Source organism: Scyliorhinus canicula, chromosome 10, assembly GCF_902713615.1.
Source record: "Scyliorhinus canicula chromosome 10, sScyCan1.1, whole genome shotgun sequence".
Taxonomy (NCBI): Eukaryota; Metazoa; Chordata; class Chondrichthyes; order Carcharhiniformes; family Scyliorhinidae; genus Scyliorhinus; species Scyliorhinus canicula.
This window is the reverse complement of record NC_052155.1, coordinates 44,216,000-44,234,995: the sequence shown is the minus strand read 5'-3', so window position 1 is coordinate 44,234,995 and position 18,996 is coordinate 44,216,000.

Sequence of the window (18,996 nt, the reverse complement as noted above, 5' to 3'; positions counted from 1 at the left end):
CACGGACCGGGCCATCGCCTCATCCGTAACTGCGACCCCAGAGACGTCATACACTTACCGGCCTTCACCCCATCCATGCCGGAGCGTGGTCTGGACATCCACCAACCTGTGAAGACAAACTGCAGCCCGACAACGACCCGGAACACCTGACCGCGCAAACCCATGTTCCGAGGCAGGAACCGCAGACAAGGCAACAAATCCTCCATCCACATACCGACCAGAGTGGAGAACCTCATTGGACACAACTATACCCTTAACACTGCATACTCTCATCCATCTCCCAGGCTCGAAAAGAAGCAGTCACTCCAGGAAGCGCGGAAAACGTGCAAGCCTGTAGGTGAGAGTGAAACAACACAGCCCCAAAGCCCGTCTGCCTAGCTCACTCCGAGCTAATGTCCAATCTCTAGAAAACAAACTGCTGGACTAACTTAAAGCCAGACTCACTTTTCAAAGAGAACTGAGGGACTGCTGTGTGCTCTGCTTTACGGAGACATGGCTCACTCCTGCTTCACCGGACTGTGCCCTCCAACCAGAGGGCTTCTCAATCCACCGAATGGACCGTACGGTGACTTCAGGCAAGGCTCGGGGAGGTGGGGTCTTCCTCCTAATCGACACCTCCTGGTGCCTAGATGTAACAACACTGGCGAGTTTCTGCTCCCCGGACCTAGAATACCTGACGCTAAAACCTTCTACCCTTCTACCTTCCGCGTGAGTTCAGCTCCGTTATCCTGACGGCAGTTTACATCCCACCCCATGCGAACGTGAAAATTGCACTTGACTAAATATTCATGACCACAAATAGCCTTGAAATGAAACACCCCGGGGCCTTGTTCTCTGTAGTTGGGGACTTCAATCAGGCCAAGCTCAAGAGCGTACAACCAAGTTACCACCAACACATCACCTGTTCCACCAGAGGCCCAAACATCCTGGACCACTGCTACACAAATATCAAACATGCCTCCTGATCTATCACCCGCCCACACTTTGGCAAATCTGACCCACAAGGCTGTGCTCCTGCTCCCGGCTTATAAGCAAAAACTGAAGCGGGAGAATCTGTCAAAGAAAGTCGTGCATTATTGGTCTGAGGAATTGGTGATCTCCTACGGGACTGCTTAGAGTCAGTGGACTGGTCAGTATTTAAAAACTCTGCGACCAGCCTGAACGAGTACGCCACTACAGTAACTGACTTCATTAGTAAGTGTGAAGAAGACTGTGTGCCAAAGAAGCAAATCCGTGTGTTTCCCAACCAGAAACCCTGGATGAAAAGGGATATCCACTGCTTGCTGAAGTCTAGGTCTGAGGCGTTCAAGTCAGGCGACCCTGACCTATACAAGAAAGCCAGATATAATCTAAGGAGATCCATCAAAGATGCCAAAAGACAGTAACGGACCAAGCTTGAGTCCCAGGCTAGCCACACGGACCCCCACCATCTATGGCAAGGTCTGCAAGACATAACGGGCTACAAGGTGAAGGCATGTAAAATCACCGGCTCCAACGCACCCTGATGAGCTCAACGCATTCTATGCCCGCTTTGAACAAGAGGTCAGCGAGAGCAAACCCGCCACCCAGAAGTCTCGGATGAATTTGTATCTGAGATCACCATTGTAGATGTCAGAGAAGCCTTCTCGAAGGTCAACCCTTGGAAAGCCACTGGCCCGGATGGGGTACCCGGACAGGCACTCAGGTCTTGTGTGGATCAGCTGGCGGGGGTATTCGCAGACAGCTTCAACCTCTCTTTACAACAATCTAAGGTCCCTATCTGCTTCAAGAAGTTGACCATCATCCCTGTACCAAAAAAAAGCCAAGCAGTGTGCCTTAATAACTATCGTCCAGTGGCTCTGACATCCATCATCATGAAGTGCTTCGAAAGGTTAGTCATGGCACAAATCAACTCCAGCCTCCCGGATTGCCTTGATCCACTGCAGTTCGCCTACCGCCGCAAAAGGTCCACATCTCCATGAACCTGCACTCTACCCTGGAACACTGAGATAACAAAGACACCTATCTCAGACTCCTATTTATCGACTACAGCTCAGTCTTCAACACCATCATTCCGATGAAACTCATCTCCAAACTCCATGGCCTTGACCTCGGCTCCTCCCTCTGCGACTGGATCCTGAACTTTTGAACCCACAGGCCACAATCAGTAAAGATAGGCAACAACATCTCCTCCACGATCATCCTTAACACCGGTGCCCCACAAGGCTGTGTCCTCGATTTTCAAATTTGCTGATGACACCACAGTAGTGAGTCGGATTTCAAACAATGACGAGACAGAGTATAGGAATGAGATAGAGAATCTGGTGAACTGGTGCAACGACAATAGTCTCGCCCTCAATCTCAACAAAACAAAGGAGATTGTCATCAACTTCAGAAAGCAGGGCAGCACGGTGGCGCAGTGGTAGCACTGCAATCTCACGGCGCCGAGGTCCCAAGTTCAATCCCGGCTCTGGGTCACTGTCCGTGTGGAGTTTGCACATTCTCCCCGTGTTTGTGTGGGTTTCACCCCAACAACCCAAAGATGTGCAGGGTAGGTGGATTGAACACGCTAAATTGCCCCTTAATTGGAAAAAATTAATTGGGTACTCTAAATTTATAAAACAAAACTTCAGGAAGCGTAGTGGGGAACATGCCCCTGACTTCATCAATGGTAACAAAGTAGAAAGGGTTGAGAGCTTCAAGTTTTTAGGTGTCCAGATCACCAACAACCTGTCCTGGTCCCCCCATGCCGACACTATAGTTAAGAAAGGCCACCAAAGACTCTACTTTCTCAGAAGAGGAAGGAAATTTGGCATGCCACCTACGACTCTCACCATCTTCTATAGATGCACCATAGAAAGCATTATTTCTGGTTGTATCACAGCTGGTATGGAGCCTGCTCTGCCCAAGACCGCAGGAAATTACAAAGGGTCGTGAATGCAGCCCAACCCATCACGCAAACCAGCCTCCCATCCATCGAATCTGACTACAATTTCCGCTGCTTCGGAAAGGCAGCCAGCATAATTAAGGACCCCACTCACACTGGACATACTCTCTTCCACCTTCTTCCATCAGGAAAAAGATACCAAAGTTTGAGGTCACGTACCAACCGACTCAAGAACAGGTTCTTCCCTACTGCCATCAGACTTTTCACTGGAACTACCTCGTATTAAGTTGATCTTTTCCCTACACCTTGCTATAACTGTAACATTATATTCTGCAGTCTCTCCTTCCTTCCCTATGTACGGTATGCATTCTTTCTACAGCATGCAAGAAACAATACTTCTCACTGTGTACCGATACATGTGACAGTAATAAATCAAATCAAATCAGATCAGGCGTCCCAGGACAGAGAATCCCACCCAATTTATTTTTACTTGGAATCTGATTACATTTGCTCAATGTAAATTCCTCTGGTGCCAGCTCCACTTCAGTGTTGCTAATAATGAGATATATTGCTGAAAATTCTTGTCTTACATTTCTCACCCGGCCAATGGAGTCAAGTACATTGTCATGGAGTGAGGAGTTGTTGAACTGATGGAGATTGACATTTGAGGCATAGTTTGACCTGAAGGTTTCAAATTTATAAAGCAACAGTGAGAATCCATGTGCTAAAATTTCCATTTTGCAATGACTTGTGCACTTCGAAGAAACAGGGTGAAAGATGTCAATCAACAAGCAGTCAGGCATCAGCAGACAGCATTGCTATTTCAAGCACTGCACAAACTGGATCTTGTTCCACAATCATAACCTTGCTTCCAGATTAGTGGCCCCTGAAATAATGTGAATCTTCAATTGCACATCAGCCATGTGAAACCTTTCTGAGTACAGCACTTAGTTTTGTTGATATTTTGGTCAATTTTCTTCCATGCAGCTTAACCATCGAAATGGCATTTAAACTTCCTGATTCTAACAACTACCGTGCTACCCTTGTGAGTTGCATTCTGACCAAGGATTAAATAATTGTGTACGAAAACTGTCTCACCGTCCAATCTGTAAAGGATGTACTCAAAACATGAAGGTGTAATAACTGAAGTAGAAATAGGAAGACAGACAGGCAGATGATAATAATATAATAATCTTTATTAGTGTCACAAGTAGGCTTACATTAACACTGAAATGAAGTTACTGTGAAAGTCGCCAGAATTGAGCCTGGGTCCCTGGAGCTGGGAGGCAGCAGTGCTAACCACTGTGCCACTGAGCCGCTCCACTGACTAGCAGTGACTGGGATCAATAGTAGCCATGATGTGGAGATGCCGGCGTTGGACTGGGGTGAGCACAGTAAGAAGTCTTACAACACCAGGTTAAAGTCCAACAGGTTTGTTTCAAACACGAGCTTTCGGAGCACGGCTCCTTCTTCAGGTGAATGGAAAGGCTTGTTCCAGAAATGTTTATATAGACACAGTCAGAGATGCCCCGGAATGCGAGCACCTGCAGGCAATCAAATCATCAAAGATGCAGAGAGAGAGGTAACTCCAGGTTAAAGAGGTGTGAATTGTCCCAAGCCAGTTCAGTCGGTAGGCCTCTGCAAGTCCAGGCTTGTTGGTGGGGGCCGAATGTAATGCGACATGAATCCCAGATCCCGGTTGAGTCCGCATTCATGCGTGCGGAACTTAGCTATAAGTTTTTGCTCAGCAATTTTGCGTTGTCGCGTCTCCTGAAGGCCTCCTTGTAGAATGCTGACCCGGAGATCAGAGGCTGAATGTCCTTGACTGCTGAAGTGTTCCCCAACTGGAAGGGAACAGTCCTGCCTGTTGATAGTCGCACGATGCCCGTTTATTCGTTGTCGCAGTGTCTGCATGGTCTCGCCAATGTACCACGCTTCGGGACATCCTTTCCTGCAGCGTATGAGGTAGACTACATTGGTCGAGTCGCACGAGTATGCGCCGCGTACCTGGTGGGTGGTGTTTCCACGTGTAATGGTGGTGTCCATGTCGATGATCTGGCATGTCTTGCAGAGATTACCCTGGCAGGGTTTTGTGGTGTTGTGGTTGCTGTTCTGAAGGCTGGGTAATTTGCTGCAAACAATGGTTTCTCTTGCCTCCCGAAAATACACAAGGCCAACACACCAGGCCGTCCTATCGTTTCAGGCAATGGGACCCTGTGTGAGAACCTCTCTGGCCACATCGAGGGCATCTTGAAACCCATCGTACAAGGTACACCCAGCTTCTGTCGCGACACGACGGACTTCCTACAGAAACTCAGCACCCATGGACCAGTTGAACCAGGAACATTCCTCGTCACAATGGATGTCACGGCACTCTACACAGAAGGAGGAAAGTATGCCAAACAGCCAGTCCACAGGATGAGTGGAGACCAGGATTGGAAAGGCCTGGACAAACAGCAAACGACCAAACTGGCCGACACACGAGGTGGCAAAACACGGACGTCGCCAGAGTGAGAGGAACTGTCCTGTCACACGAGAAGGCCCCCCACACCAGGAAATTGAGGGAACATCGAGAAGAAACAAAATCTGTCATACTAGCTGCGGTGAAGAATGCGGTGGCCAAAGCTATGGCGACCATGCCGGTAGCCCTGGATAAGGTGGAAAGGTGACTGGCAGCCCAGGAGGCAGCAATTAAACAGGGGCTTTTCTCAGTAACTTTATTGAAGCTTACTTGTGACAATAAGCTATCATTATTATTAAAGATCTGGAAAGTGCTGCAACTGACCAGGGCGACCGTATTTTCGCCCTGGAAAAGGAATTGGCAAGGCTGGTTGTGACACAAGGCAACCTGAGAGGAAAGGTCAAGGACCAGGAGAACCGGTCGAGGCGGCAGAACCTACGAATCGTCGTCCTACCGGAGGAGATCGAAGGTAGGAACGCCACAGACTATGTGGCCCACCCACCAGGTACGCGGCGCATACTCGTGCGACTCGACCAATGTAGTCTACCTCATACGCTGCAGGAAAGGATGTCCCGAAGCGTGGTACATTGGCGAGACCATGCAGACACTGCGACAACGAATAAACGGGCATCGTGCGACTATCAACAGGCAGGACTGTTCCCTTCCAGTTGGGGAACACTTCAGCAGTCAAGGACATTCAGCCTCTGATCTCCGGGTCAGCATTCTACAAGGAGGCCTTCAGGAGACGCGACAACGCAAAATTGCTGAGCAAAAACTTATAGCTAAGTTCCGCACGCATGAATGCGGACTCAACCGGGATCTGGGATTCATGTCGCATTACATTCGGCCCCCACCAACAAGCCTGGACTTGCAGAGGCCTACCGACTGAACTGGCTTGGGACAATTCACACCTCTTTAACCTGGAGTTACCTCTCTCTCTGCATCTTTGATGATTTGATTGCCTGCAGGTGCTCGCATTCCGGGGCATCTCTGACTGTGTCTATATAAACATTTCTGGAACAAGCCTTTCCATTCACCTGAAGAAGGAGCCGTGCTCCGAAAGCTCGTGTTTGAAACAAACCTGTTGGACTTTAACCTGGTGTTGTAAGACTTCTTACTGGGATCAATAGGGCAGAAGACATTCTGAAAAATGCCCAAGTGTTGATACTTAAAATATATTTTGAATTTTATTTTTAATAGAAGCATCAGGCCTGATTTCCTCTATATTTATTTCACATTTTGTCATATTTTATTATTCGTCCCGCTGGCCTCTGGCCATTCTGTTCCCAGTCATACCCTCACCAATACCCACTTACTCACTGCCGTAAGCAGCCAGCCTTGCCTGTTATGACTCTCACTTCTAATTACCACCGGCTCTCACAACTTTCTCCCGGACGGTTTTCACTGCCCTTGTCGTCTCGCACTCACCTCCGCTTCAGCCGTTCGTCCCGTCTTTTGCCCGTATTTCCTGTAGATGCTAGATTCCTGTTTGTTATTGTTTCCCATGCCCTCCTTCCGGCTGTCATTCCCTTGCCTCCCCCCCACCTCACTGGTTCCCCTCTATTGTGTTCCCTGTCTCCTCCCTCATCTACCCCCTCCCCTTCTCCTGTTGTTCGCCTTTCCTCTCTCTTAGGTTTAGCTGCTATCCCCCCCCCCCCCCCCGCCCCCCCGCACCGGTCTATCCCTCCCTCCCGCCTCGGCTACTTTCCCCTGACTCTTGGCTACCTGCCTATTCTTTTGCTTGTTCGTTGGCCACAAACAGGTCCCGGAACAATTGGGTGAATGGCTCCCACGTTCTGTGGAGCCGTCGTCTGACCCTCGGATGGCGAATTTGATTTTCTCCATTTTGAGAGATTCTGAGAGGTTGGACAACCAGTCTGCAGCTTTGGGTGGTGCTGCTGACCGCTTGCCGAACAGGATTCTACGGCAGGCGATCAGGGAGGCAAAGGCAAGGGCGTCCGCCCTCCTCCCCAGGAATAGATCTGGCTGGTCTGATACCACGAAGACCGCCACTTTCGGGCATGGCTCCACCCTCATCCCCACCACTTTGGACACTGACTCGAAAAAGGCTGTCAAGTCTGGGGCAAGATCAGAACATGTGGGCGTGGTTGGTCAGGCCTCTTTTGCACCGTTCACATCTACCCTCCACCTCTGGGAAGAACCTACTCATACAAGTTCTTGTTAAGTGGGCTCTATGTACCACTTTTAGCTACGTCAGGCTGAGCCTTGTGCACGTGGAGGTGGAGTTGACCCGATGCACGGTGTCGGCCCTTTCTACCAGTCAGTCATACATGTCGCTACAGTTCCCTTTCTCACGGATCCTTGCGTCCAGTAACTCTTCCAGTAATGTCTATTGTGGCGGTTGTGGATACGTCCTTGTCTCCTTTCATAGGAATTTTTTGAGTTGCAGGTACCTTAGCTTGTTCCCCCTGGCTATCTGGAATCTCTCTGTTAGTTCGTCCATTGTTGCGACCCTGCCGTCCTTGTATAGGTCCCTGACTGTCAGTGTCCCTCCGTCCCGTCCCCACTTTTTCAAGGTGGCGTCAATCAGCGCTGGTTCCGAACCTATGGTTGTTGCAGATGGAAGCTTTGTCCGACATTTTGGTCAGGCCAAATTGCTGCCGTAGTTGGTTCCAGGACTGGAGGGTGGCTATCACCACCGGACTGCTGGAGTGGTTTTTGGGTGGGGATGGGAGTGCTGCCGTGGCGAGGGCCCGGATGGAGGTACCCATGCAGGAGGCCTCTTCCGCGCGCACCCAGTCGGGTTCTGGCTCCTGGATCAATCCCCTTGTTGGCTCGGCCGTCGCCGCCCAGTGGTAGAATTGTAGATTTGGGAGGGCTATGCCTCTCCACCTGCCCCCCCCCCCCCCCCTGCCCCCCCCCCCCCCCCCCCCCCCCCCCCCCACCCACCCCTGGATTTTATTTTTCGTAGGACCTTCTTTGGGATCCTAACATTCTTTCCCCTCCCCCACACGAAACCCACTCTCACAAATGAGAGATCCCAATGACACTGTAGATGACACGGGTTTCATACCAGTAATGGAGGGTAAACCTAGGTGCTAGAAATAATGAGGAAATTAAGGAAATGAAATGAAAATAAAATGAAAATTGCTTATTGTCACGAGTAGGCTTCAATTAAGTTACTGTGAAAAGCCCCTAGTCGCCACATTCCGGCACCTGTCCGGAGAGGCTGGTACCTAAGAGAGAGGAATTGAATCGTGCTGCTGGCCTGCTTGCCCTGCTTCAAAAGCCAGCGATTTAGCTCAGTGAGCTAAACCAGCCCCTAATGAAGACCAGAAAAGAAAGGACCAGAGAAAGTTAAGGTAGTACATTCCGATGAATATCTCGGATCAGGTGACCTAGATCCCCGGCTTCACAAACGGAGTTACCGAGGAAGGCAATGCTCTGATTATGATTTTCCAAAATTCCTAAGATTTTGGAATGGTCCGAGCAGTTTATAATTGAGCAATTCTGCTATTTAATAAGAGGGAAAGAGGAACACAATAAGCGCTAGAATCTATTATGAAGAAAACCTTAAGAATGCACGTCGCAAAATATTTTATTTATATCACGAAACTAGTAAATATTGATGTGCAGCCAGCGTGCTTGTACAAGGAAATCAGAAAGTTAGCTTGCAGATACAGGCAATTTGGAAGGCACACAGCACGCTGGCCTTTATTGCAAGGGAATTGGAGTACGCAAATAGAAATTGTTGCTGCAGTTGTACAGGGTGTTGGTGAGACGACACCTGGAATACGGTGCGCAGTTTTGGTCTCCATATTTAAAGAAGCATATATTTGCAGTGGATATTATCTGGATATTAAAAGAACCAGAGCATGTCTCATTGAAACAGGGAAGATTCTGAAAGGGCTTCACAGGGCTTGACAAAGGTTGTTTTCACTGGCTGGAGAATCGAGGACAATGGGGACACAGTCTCAGGATATGTGGGGTCGATGATTTAAGACTGAGAAGACAGGGAATTCCTCAACTCAGAGGGTTGTGAATCTTTGGAATTCTCTGCACCAAGGATTGTGGCAGTGTACATGCATCATCTTCTCCAAGCAGCATCCTTGATTACGCAATCACTTGTTCTGTTATTTTGCTATGAGGTAGGGCGTAAAGGCAGATCCCAAGTCTTCTTCAGCCAAAATGGCAGTCGAACCCGACCCAATCAATGTCCTTCTGACCCATGCGCAAAAAATCTAGCCAGCTGAGCTAACTAACCTCAGCAACTACCTCCCCCCCCCCCCCCCCCCACCCTTCCTCAACATTCCCCACACACCCTCCAATTAGACCATGAGATATAGGAGCAGAATTAGGCGACTTGGCCTACTCAGTCTGCTCCGCCATTCGATCACGGCTAATTGTAGATACACCGTGCACCTCTACAAGGCCAAGCCAGCTGAAAGTTAAACTTGTGCAAACAGGGTTAAATTTCAGAAAACTTGATAAAAATCCTGAATTGAGTCATTGGTATTTTCAGTTATAAACTCAACTCAGTGATCAATGGAGAAAAGAATTTTGGCAATTTGGCAACACCTCCTCATTGAAGCCATACCACAAATTGTTTCAAAACAATATATAAATAAGTCACATGCCAGCTCTTGGCACTTCATTTGCTTGGCAGCGGAAAGTATAAATCACGGCTATACAATTAAAGAGAAGCATACTGTGTTGACAAGCCCCATGTGTGGAGTTGGGAGGACTTGCAGCTGCAGATTTCTCATTTTCTCAATGTTTACAGGAGAGATTTCAGCACAAACAGCTAAAATGTTGCCTTGCACATGAAGCACAATCAGTCTAATGTGTTTATTTGTAAGTGTTTCATTGACACACAGCTGCCATATGTAGCTGTTTACTTGAATTGGTAAGCTTAATTTAAAAGTCAAGTGACATGGCACGGGATCAGAAAGTGTGAGGTAGATGTAACGCTTTGGGGCAGCCATGTCTCGGCTGTTGTGTATTTCCCACCCACGTCCTGAGAATAAATATGCAAAGAAACTTTACAGTGCAAATAAGTGGATGGGTAAACCTCTAGACCACTACTCAGGCACAGTGTTAAAGACTGTGCCTGAAAGCAAGCCCTCACTACCTTTCAACTGAATTGTAGCTTTATGTATCCAATGTCTGGCTCTTTGAGCCTCGGGACTTAGCAAAAAAAATCTTGTCAGTTCTATAGTTTATTGGATGTGACACAAGGCCTCTTGTGATCTCCTAGACTTCAGAAACCAGAATAATAAACATTCCTTTGATGCATGGTTTAGACCATAATATGTGGAACACATTTAGGAGTAGTAATAGATTACAGTGTTTTCCAGTTCATTTAGTTCATGATCTACTCGGAGATACAAAAATATAACTAACAGCCTTCGCACCTCCATGTCCTTACTTATAGTAAGCCTGGGTTAATAGTGATGCTCTACATGGTAAATCTTTTGACTTCAGCATCTTGATCTGCCCCATTCGCAGGATGGGAAGAAAGAGGGGTTAAGTTTTGAGGTCCTTCGAAATATTGAATTGGAGTGGAAGGCAGTGAATGTGTCTTCACCCGACCACGGTGAGGATAAAGGAAATAAATCTGGCAGTCAGTGAATTCAAAACTTAAGAACGATACGAGTATCCAGTTCAGAGGAATACTGGAAAAGTAGTGTCAATGAAATCGAGAGATATCTGGGGTTATGAGAGGCAGAGGCTACAGGAGGAGCACTCATCAGACAGTAAATTGTCTATTAAATCCTATCTAAACATAACAGAATTTCCACAAGTGAAGGCTTCTTGGAAATCAGAGCAGTATTCAATGGATAACTGACCACCAACATCATTGGGGCCACCATTGACCAGAAGCTCAACTGGACAAGTGTGAGGGTCCTTCTTGTTTGTTCCCTATTTATTCCCTTGTTTCCGCTTTCTTTTATTTTGCTGTTGCATTTTTGATCCGTGGATGATTATTGGACATGTCACTTCCAGGCAAGAAGCCTGTGCCTTTAATCAAACAGAAGAATTTGGAAGGCTGTGCTGTTTAAACTGGTGTTGCCTTTTTTACCTACTGTAACTATGGCAGTCAGTGAGGTTGCCCTCCTTCCTTTGGATATCAATATTCTAGTGCTCAGAGTCGCCAGGTATCAAATACATACATAGAATTCACAGTGCAGAAGGAGGCCATTCGGCCCATCGAGTCTGTACCGGCTCTTGGAAAGAGCACCCTACCCAAGGTCAACACCTCCACCCTATCCCCATAACCCAGTAACCCCACCCAACACTAAGGCCAATCCACCTAACCTGCAGATCTTTGGGCTGTGGGAGGAAGCCGGAGCACCCGGAGGAAACCCACGCACACACGGGGAGGATGTGCAGACTCCGCACAGACAGTGACCCAATCCGGAATCGAACCTGGGACCCTGGAGCTGTGAAGCAATTGCGCTATCCACAATGCTACCGTGCTGCCCCACAAGGTTGCACCACAAGTTTCAACCGGCTATCGATCAAAGAGCCAAACACCAGTTAGTTAGTTCAAGGTCAAGGGTACTTTATTTACACACACAATTAGTCATGCAACATAAACCCTACTAATTAAACTACATCCATCGACTATGACAACCTGTACTTAACTTCAGCCACCCGACGTATGTCAGAGGAACAGTGGCCACTGCTCGTTTCTGGATCTATCGAGTCTGTAGAAGTAACTGCTGCTCAGCCAGGCCCATCTGCCTGGTAGCGAGCGTTGAACTTGAACTTGCTTCTGGTGGTGCTGCACTTGGAAGCAGACGTAGCTGGGGCACCAGGTCCAAGAGAGGCCGAACACATGGTGGACTCTCTTCTTACACTTGGGGGTTTTCGTGCTCTTTTGGGTGGTCCTTCAGTTTGGACCCCACTAATTGGGTGATCCCTGATCACTATGTTTGAATCGAACCAATAAATGGGCCGGTGCCTTGATGGCTGGGCGTGTCGCAAGCGGCCATTGACCCTGTTGCTTACGCTTCCCTAGAACAGGGAGTGGCGCCGAAATGTCTGGAACTGTACCAGTCGCTCAAGTATCAGTCCTTTGTCTGGCGGAGATGGGCCATCAAATGCTAATCGGTTGGGGGTTTCGATACCGTCTGGATTCCTCACTCGCAAATATACAATTCCAGGCTCTGAGCCTGCCTGAATCTCGCATTGTCCATTTTTCCCGCTATGCTTTGCGACCTTCCCTGTTCCTGGTTGTAAGTGGCCATTCCTGATGGCTACAATGGTGATTGCAGACTGGTTTATATCAGTGGGTAGTCGGTTTGATTGATTTGGCTGGTGGCCAAGGAATGACGTTGGTAACAGTTGGTGATTGGATCTGATCCCACTATTTTTCAGAGTCCCGAGGGTTGAGTTTAGTTTCAGTTTTGATCTTGGCATCCCCAGGAAAGGACCTGCTGACTTCTCCACTCCGCTACCCTCAAGAAAGGATGTGTTTCTCAACTGGCAGAGAACCTGGATGAATATATCTACAGCCAGAACTGACCAACTCACTCTCCTGAAAGGCCAAGGCAGAATGAACCAACTCTGTTTCTAGAAAGATATAGGCCTGAATGCAAATCTTGAGCTGAAGTCCTAGTTTGATGAGAAATAAGGGGCGAGATTCTCCGGCATCCGGCGGGCGGGCGGTACCGGCGCCAAAGAGTGGCGTGTACCACTCTGGCGCCGGTGCAGAATCCTCCGCACCTTCGGGGGCTAGGCCGCCGCTGGAGTGATTGGCGCCATGCCAACCGGCGCCGAAGGGCCTCTGCCAGCCGCTGCGAGTTGGCGGATGCGCAGGAGTGCACAGTGGGTTTCCTCTCTGCACCGGCAATGGCGGAGCTTTACAGCGGGCGGTGCGGAGGGAAAGAGTGCCCCACCATACAGGCCCGCTCACAGATCGGTGGGCCCCGAGCGTGGGCCAGGCCATCGTGAGGCCCCCCCGGGGCCAGAGCCCGCCCCCCCCGAGGACTCCGCAGACCACCCGCAGAGCCAGGTCCTGCCGGTACAAACCTTGTGTAATTTACGCCAGCGGGACAGGCCGAAAACAGGCGGCTGCTCGGCCCATCGCGGAGCAGAGAATCGCCAGGGTGGGGTTGCCAACGTATACAACTGGCGCAACGTAATTTCCGCCCTGCCAAAAAAACGGCGCCGGAGAATTCGGCAGCCAACATCGGGGCGGTGGGGTGGGCTTCACACCGCCCCTGGCGATTCTCCGGCCTGGCAGGGGTGGTCGGAGAATCCCGCCCAAGATGTCTCTTCAGAAAGCCTGCAGCCTGTGAGTATGCATTTTCTAAACTACAGGGACCCTGAATTAAAGAATCTACAAAGACCATTATCAGCTGTAAACCAAAGACTTTAATCAGCAGGTTTGCTGTGAAGGAAGTGTGCTAAAGAACCACCATCTTCAGAAAAGGTTTATATTTTGACCTGCATCCTTATTATTTTTTATCCCTTTCACACCTCTGTGTTTGTCTTTCTTGTGTATGCGGGGTGAGAGTGAGACAGTTAAAGTGGGTAGTAGTTATTAGCTTGTCATTAACCAGTTGTATTTATTGCATATTTTGTTGCCACTTTATTATCAAACCACAAGCAGCGAGTATGTTTCTTGTATTGACCAAATGATCACACAACCAATATGTTAATTCAAAGACAGTTTATTATTAAACACAAGATTTATCTCTCTGTGCAGTGATACACACAGCCACGTATTAAACTACACCTATCAACTAAGATGACCTTTACTTAACTTCTGGATGACCGGCTCTGTGCGGGTAGATAAGGCCTTTATCTGAGTCCCCACGTGTGTTGGCTGCAAGTCGTCAGGTTTGTCTCAGCTGCGGCTTGTCTCTCTCAGGTAGCGATCGTGGTCTTGTACTTGGCTGGTTGTTATGCTGCAATTGGAGTGGGCACAGGCCAGTTCCAAAAGAGACAGAAATCATGGTTGCATTGTCTTTTACCTGGCTTGAGTTTCCCCCGCCCCTTTTGTGGGCAGTTTCTTGGTCACTGTCAATCAGTTCCTCAGGGCTCCACCCTCTGATTGGTCACATCACTTTTGGGGTGGGCACTCAGTGGCCAATCCTGGGAGGGCTTCGAGCAGGAGCTCGGTGCCGCCTAGTCTGGAAGATGATGCGATGGACCTGATGGTCCCATTGTTACTTTAATCACCTTGAATGGCCCATTTGCAGGTGTGAATTCCTGCATACTCCTGGACTGCCATTTGCAAAGATACAAGCTGTAGCTTGTCTGTGTCCCAAACCTGGCCACAATTCCCATCATTCTTTGTGGGCAGCCATTTTAGATGGCCACAATTTTATGATAGTATTTTCCGTAGATAAACGGTAATTGTTTTTAAAATTACAAACCTGATGACTGTAATTATTGCACAGGCAAGGGCCAAAAACTTTAAGTATTTTTATAAGAATAATTAGTTTGTCCACTTGTGTTGTGATTCTGGGGCACTTGGGGCTGGAATTGACCGCGCACTCGCCCAGGGTGTCGTAGCACAAGCACATACATGCTGTGGCTTCAGGCACAGAGTAGGGCACTGCATAACCAGAGATCCCTCTAAATTTTCTGTGTGACCTGTTTATTCAAAGTGTGGTATCCCAAAATTTCTTTACATGGCCACACCATTTTCTCATTGTCACTGAGTCAAAGTCCTGGAACTCCCTACTTAATAGTGCTGTGGGAATATATTTACGACATAGTTAAACAAATAGGGTTCAACGGAAAACTAGGGATGGGCAATAAATGCTGGTGTTACCAATGTGGTCCATATTATGAGAATTAATATAAAGAGACACTCTCCAATGTTAAGAGGTGGATTGTTTAAACTGAGCCTAGAACTTCCTCAATTTTACTCTTTCCTGTACGATAGGAAACATTCCGTTGGTAGATTGCCAGAAGTGACTGAGAAGCAGACTGGATTGTCAGGAAAGGAAAGATACCTTCAGAATGCTGAAAGGAGAGGGGAGGGGACGACGTGGTGTTGTAGGTGTGGGCCCAGGCAGAGACACCTGCAATGTACGTATGTGTGTTGAATGCATATTCATGCACAATCTATAGAAATGAAAATCGCTTATTGTCACAAGCAGGCTTCAAATTAAATTACTGTGAAAAGCCCCTTGTCACCACATTCCGGCGCCTGTTCGGGGAGGCTGGTACGGGAATTGAACCCGTGCTGCTGGCCTGCCTTGGTCTGTTTTTAAAGTCAGCTATTTAACCCTGTGCTAAACCAGCCCCTCTAGACACACACTAAACCAGACACACACTAATGACAATTGCACAGTAATAATGGATACACTAATTAGAATTATGCACACTTACTGACACAAATACCATAATGCACATGAACAATGCTATACCCTGAAACCTGCTTCAAAGCGAAATGAAGCAGTTTGTGAGGAATTATGGGGTTCAGGGCTAACGGACTTGACCATTTGTGAAACCTGTTAGTCCCCACAGACATACCTGGGAATGGCTTATTCAGTGGGACATCCCTTATCAGCAGCTGTTTCCGATGAATGCTGCTTGTAGCACAGGACCACAGACCCCAAGGACAGTCGATAAAGGGGGGCCTCCACCTGTTGTTGAGCAGACCACATAGCCCCATGCTGCCTGGCAACCAACAATTGTTCTTCAATTGTATCCAACCGACATGGGCAGCATAGTTGTTTCCATAACTGTATAAAATGTTTACGATTTCATATGTCCAGCAGACAGACGCTTGGTATTTCCAGTGGTATCCTCCCCGCTAGCGTAATAAACAGTTTAATATTGAAGTATACCTGAGTGTTGAGTGATTCTCCTGGATTCATTCCCGCTAACAGTGGTATCATGCCGGAAGTGGCAGAAATAGCCCAGAATGCAGGAGGCCTGCAAAGAGCGGAAATGTGAGGAGGAAATTGTTCCTTTGGGAATTAATTGCTTGGGCAGATTCCATTGAATACAGAGGCTGGTGGCGTAGAAGGAAAAGACAATGGGAATCTTTCCCTGGTTCCAGGAGCAAGGGGAAGAGATAAGAGCAGATTTGTGAGAAATGGAACAGAGGTCGTCAATGTCATAATATACATCCAGGTATATAATGGAGTGCAGACAGGCAGTGATTGACACACAGGATGACCAGTGAACACACAGAACACAGCAGCCAATCACCAGACAGGACACAACCACTATAAAGCCAGAGGGCACCAGTTTTCCTGCTCTCTCGGGATCCAGCCTCTGAGACAGTCAGAGCTCGTGAGCTAGTGAGTGCAAACACCATGTGGTAGTCAGTTAGTCTGGTCAGGCGAGCCTCAGGTCTCCAGTCAAGTCAGCATAGTGTCAACCCACAGTTGAACATGTAAAATAGTTAGATGTTAAATAAAATCGTGTTGCATCTCATCAAGTGTAGGAAGTCTCGCTACACTGCATCAAACGCAGTCCACATAGACCCAGCCTGCCCAACACATCATTCAAGGCCCTGATGTACCATCAATTGGACGCGAGGCACGATGAAGGTCCAAACTTAGGCTTTAATCAGCTAGTTGTTAGCCCGGTGGTCGACTACAGAGAAAGGCCGACTGCCGGGAACTCTGGGTACTTATACCCCGCCTCGGAGGTGGGGTCTACTTGCCTCTCGACCAATTGGCGAACAGTCACATGACTAGTCCCAGCCAATCAGACGCGAGGCACATGACCAGCCAGAGCCAATAGGAAACCAATGCTCTGCACCAATGGCAGTGCTCCCATTCATACCACCACAGGCCCCTGCCAGACATTATGGGGGAAATCATCATTTGAGGGAATGTGAAAAGATATTGGAAGTGATAGTATGGAAGACTGAAACATGTAAATAGATGTGTCAAAGATGGTGAATCTGGGAGAATGGAATTGGAAACCGGGTATGTGGATGTGTAGTCAATGTGGTTTTGGGAGTTAGTGGGTTTAAATTGAATGAAATGGCCTGCTGCTCTGTTCCAATGCAAGCTTGGGGAACAGCACTTCATCTTCTGATTGGGCACTTTACAGCTTTCTGGACTCATCATTAAGTTCTAAAACTTTAGATCATAACCTCTCCCCCCTCTCTGTTTCCAGCTTCATTACTTGCTTTCTCTCTCATTCTCTCTTTTTTTCCTCTACTTTATGTTTGGATGAGAGCATGCTTGGAGGTGTGTCATTCGCAGCTTATCGAGACACATCTTTTGATCTTTGATATGACCAATTACCATTCCCTTTGGCCTCTCAGCATGAAACTTTGTCGTTTACTCTTGCCTCACTTCCATCATATCACAGACCTTCCCTTTTGATCTTCGTCCCACACTTCCCTCGTTCACGTATTTAGAGCCTGTGATATTTCTAACTGCTCCCTGTTCTGATGAAAGGTCACAGGTGGGATTCTCCGTCGGCCGACTCTGAAATCGGGAAAGGCAATTGGGCGGAGAATCGGTTTTGACGCCAAAATCGTGGCAGGGACTGGTTTCACGCCAAATCACAATTCTCCGGTACCTCGACAGTGACCTCAATACGTTCCAGAATGCATGTACAGCAAATGCCATTGGCATATCATTAGCGGGCCTGACCCAGTATTCTCTGGGGCCTCTGTGACGCTCCGTCTCCACTGGGGCGAATTCCTGACTGTGGGGTTCACTTGTGTTTTTAATAGTTGTGAAGCCAGCGTCGTGGCTGATGAGGGAGAGAGAGGGGGTGCGGAAAGTGTCCAATATCGCCATAGTTTGCTCAACATTATTCCACTGGCCGTGGGACTTCTGCCAGGACCGTGGGGAGTAGCCAGGCCAGGAGGTGGGCTGTGGGGTTGGAGTGGACAGGCATGGAGCGCCGTTGCCATGGCCTGCAAGGCAGCCATGCAGCTGCGCTCGCCGTTGACTGCCCACTGTGAATTTAGGGCCACAGGTCGTATGGATGATCCCCCAGGGCACCCCACTAGGTGCCCTCTGGCCCCAGCCGACCCATCAGCAGGATGGCCATGCTCTAGTGCAACCGGTGATATCTTATTGGCTGGGATGAGTGTGCGCGGGGATTGTAATGTGTATATGCGGCTGCAGCTTGTCAGCCTCCCGAGTGTCAATCACGGATCCGGTGCATCCCTTACCGTTTCTCATTGGAATTGATTCTGTAACACGTGGCACTGGTGCTAGCCCCTCTGTGGTCGCTGAATCAGTCCAGCTGCAGTGCAAGTTTTGCTGTCATGTAAGTCCACGAATCCTGCCGCGGCATCAACACCTTGTCTCAGGAACGGAGAATCCTGCCGCACAGACTTGAAATATTAATCCTGTTTCTCTCTCCACGGTTGCTGCCTGACCTGCTGAGTATTTCCAGCATTTTCTGTTTTTACAGCATTGCCTTTTGTGCTTTTGTATTGTAGCCTTGAGATTGGAATATTTTCACATTACTGCATCAATTCCTGTATGTGTTCTCACCAAATTACTTTTCCAACCATTTTAATGGGTGCATGAACCCGTTTCCCGGTTTGTTCACTGGGTACAGTATTAAAGCAGTCAGTACAACAAATCCTCGGATAGGCTCCGGTGTAACTCCTTGTTACCAGCCACAACCTAATCAACAATATTGGGCAAAATTGTTCTTTGCAATTCAACATGCAATCTCTGCCAAAGTATATTTTTGCTTTGATATGGAAATTTATTTAACCTCTAATAAATTGGCTTTCTGAACAAATTAGATT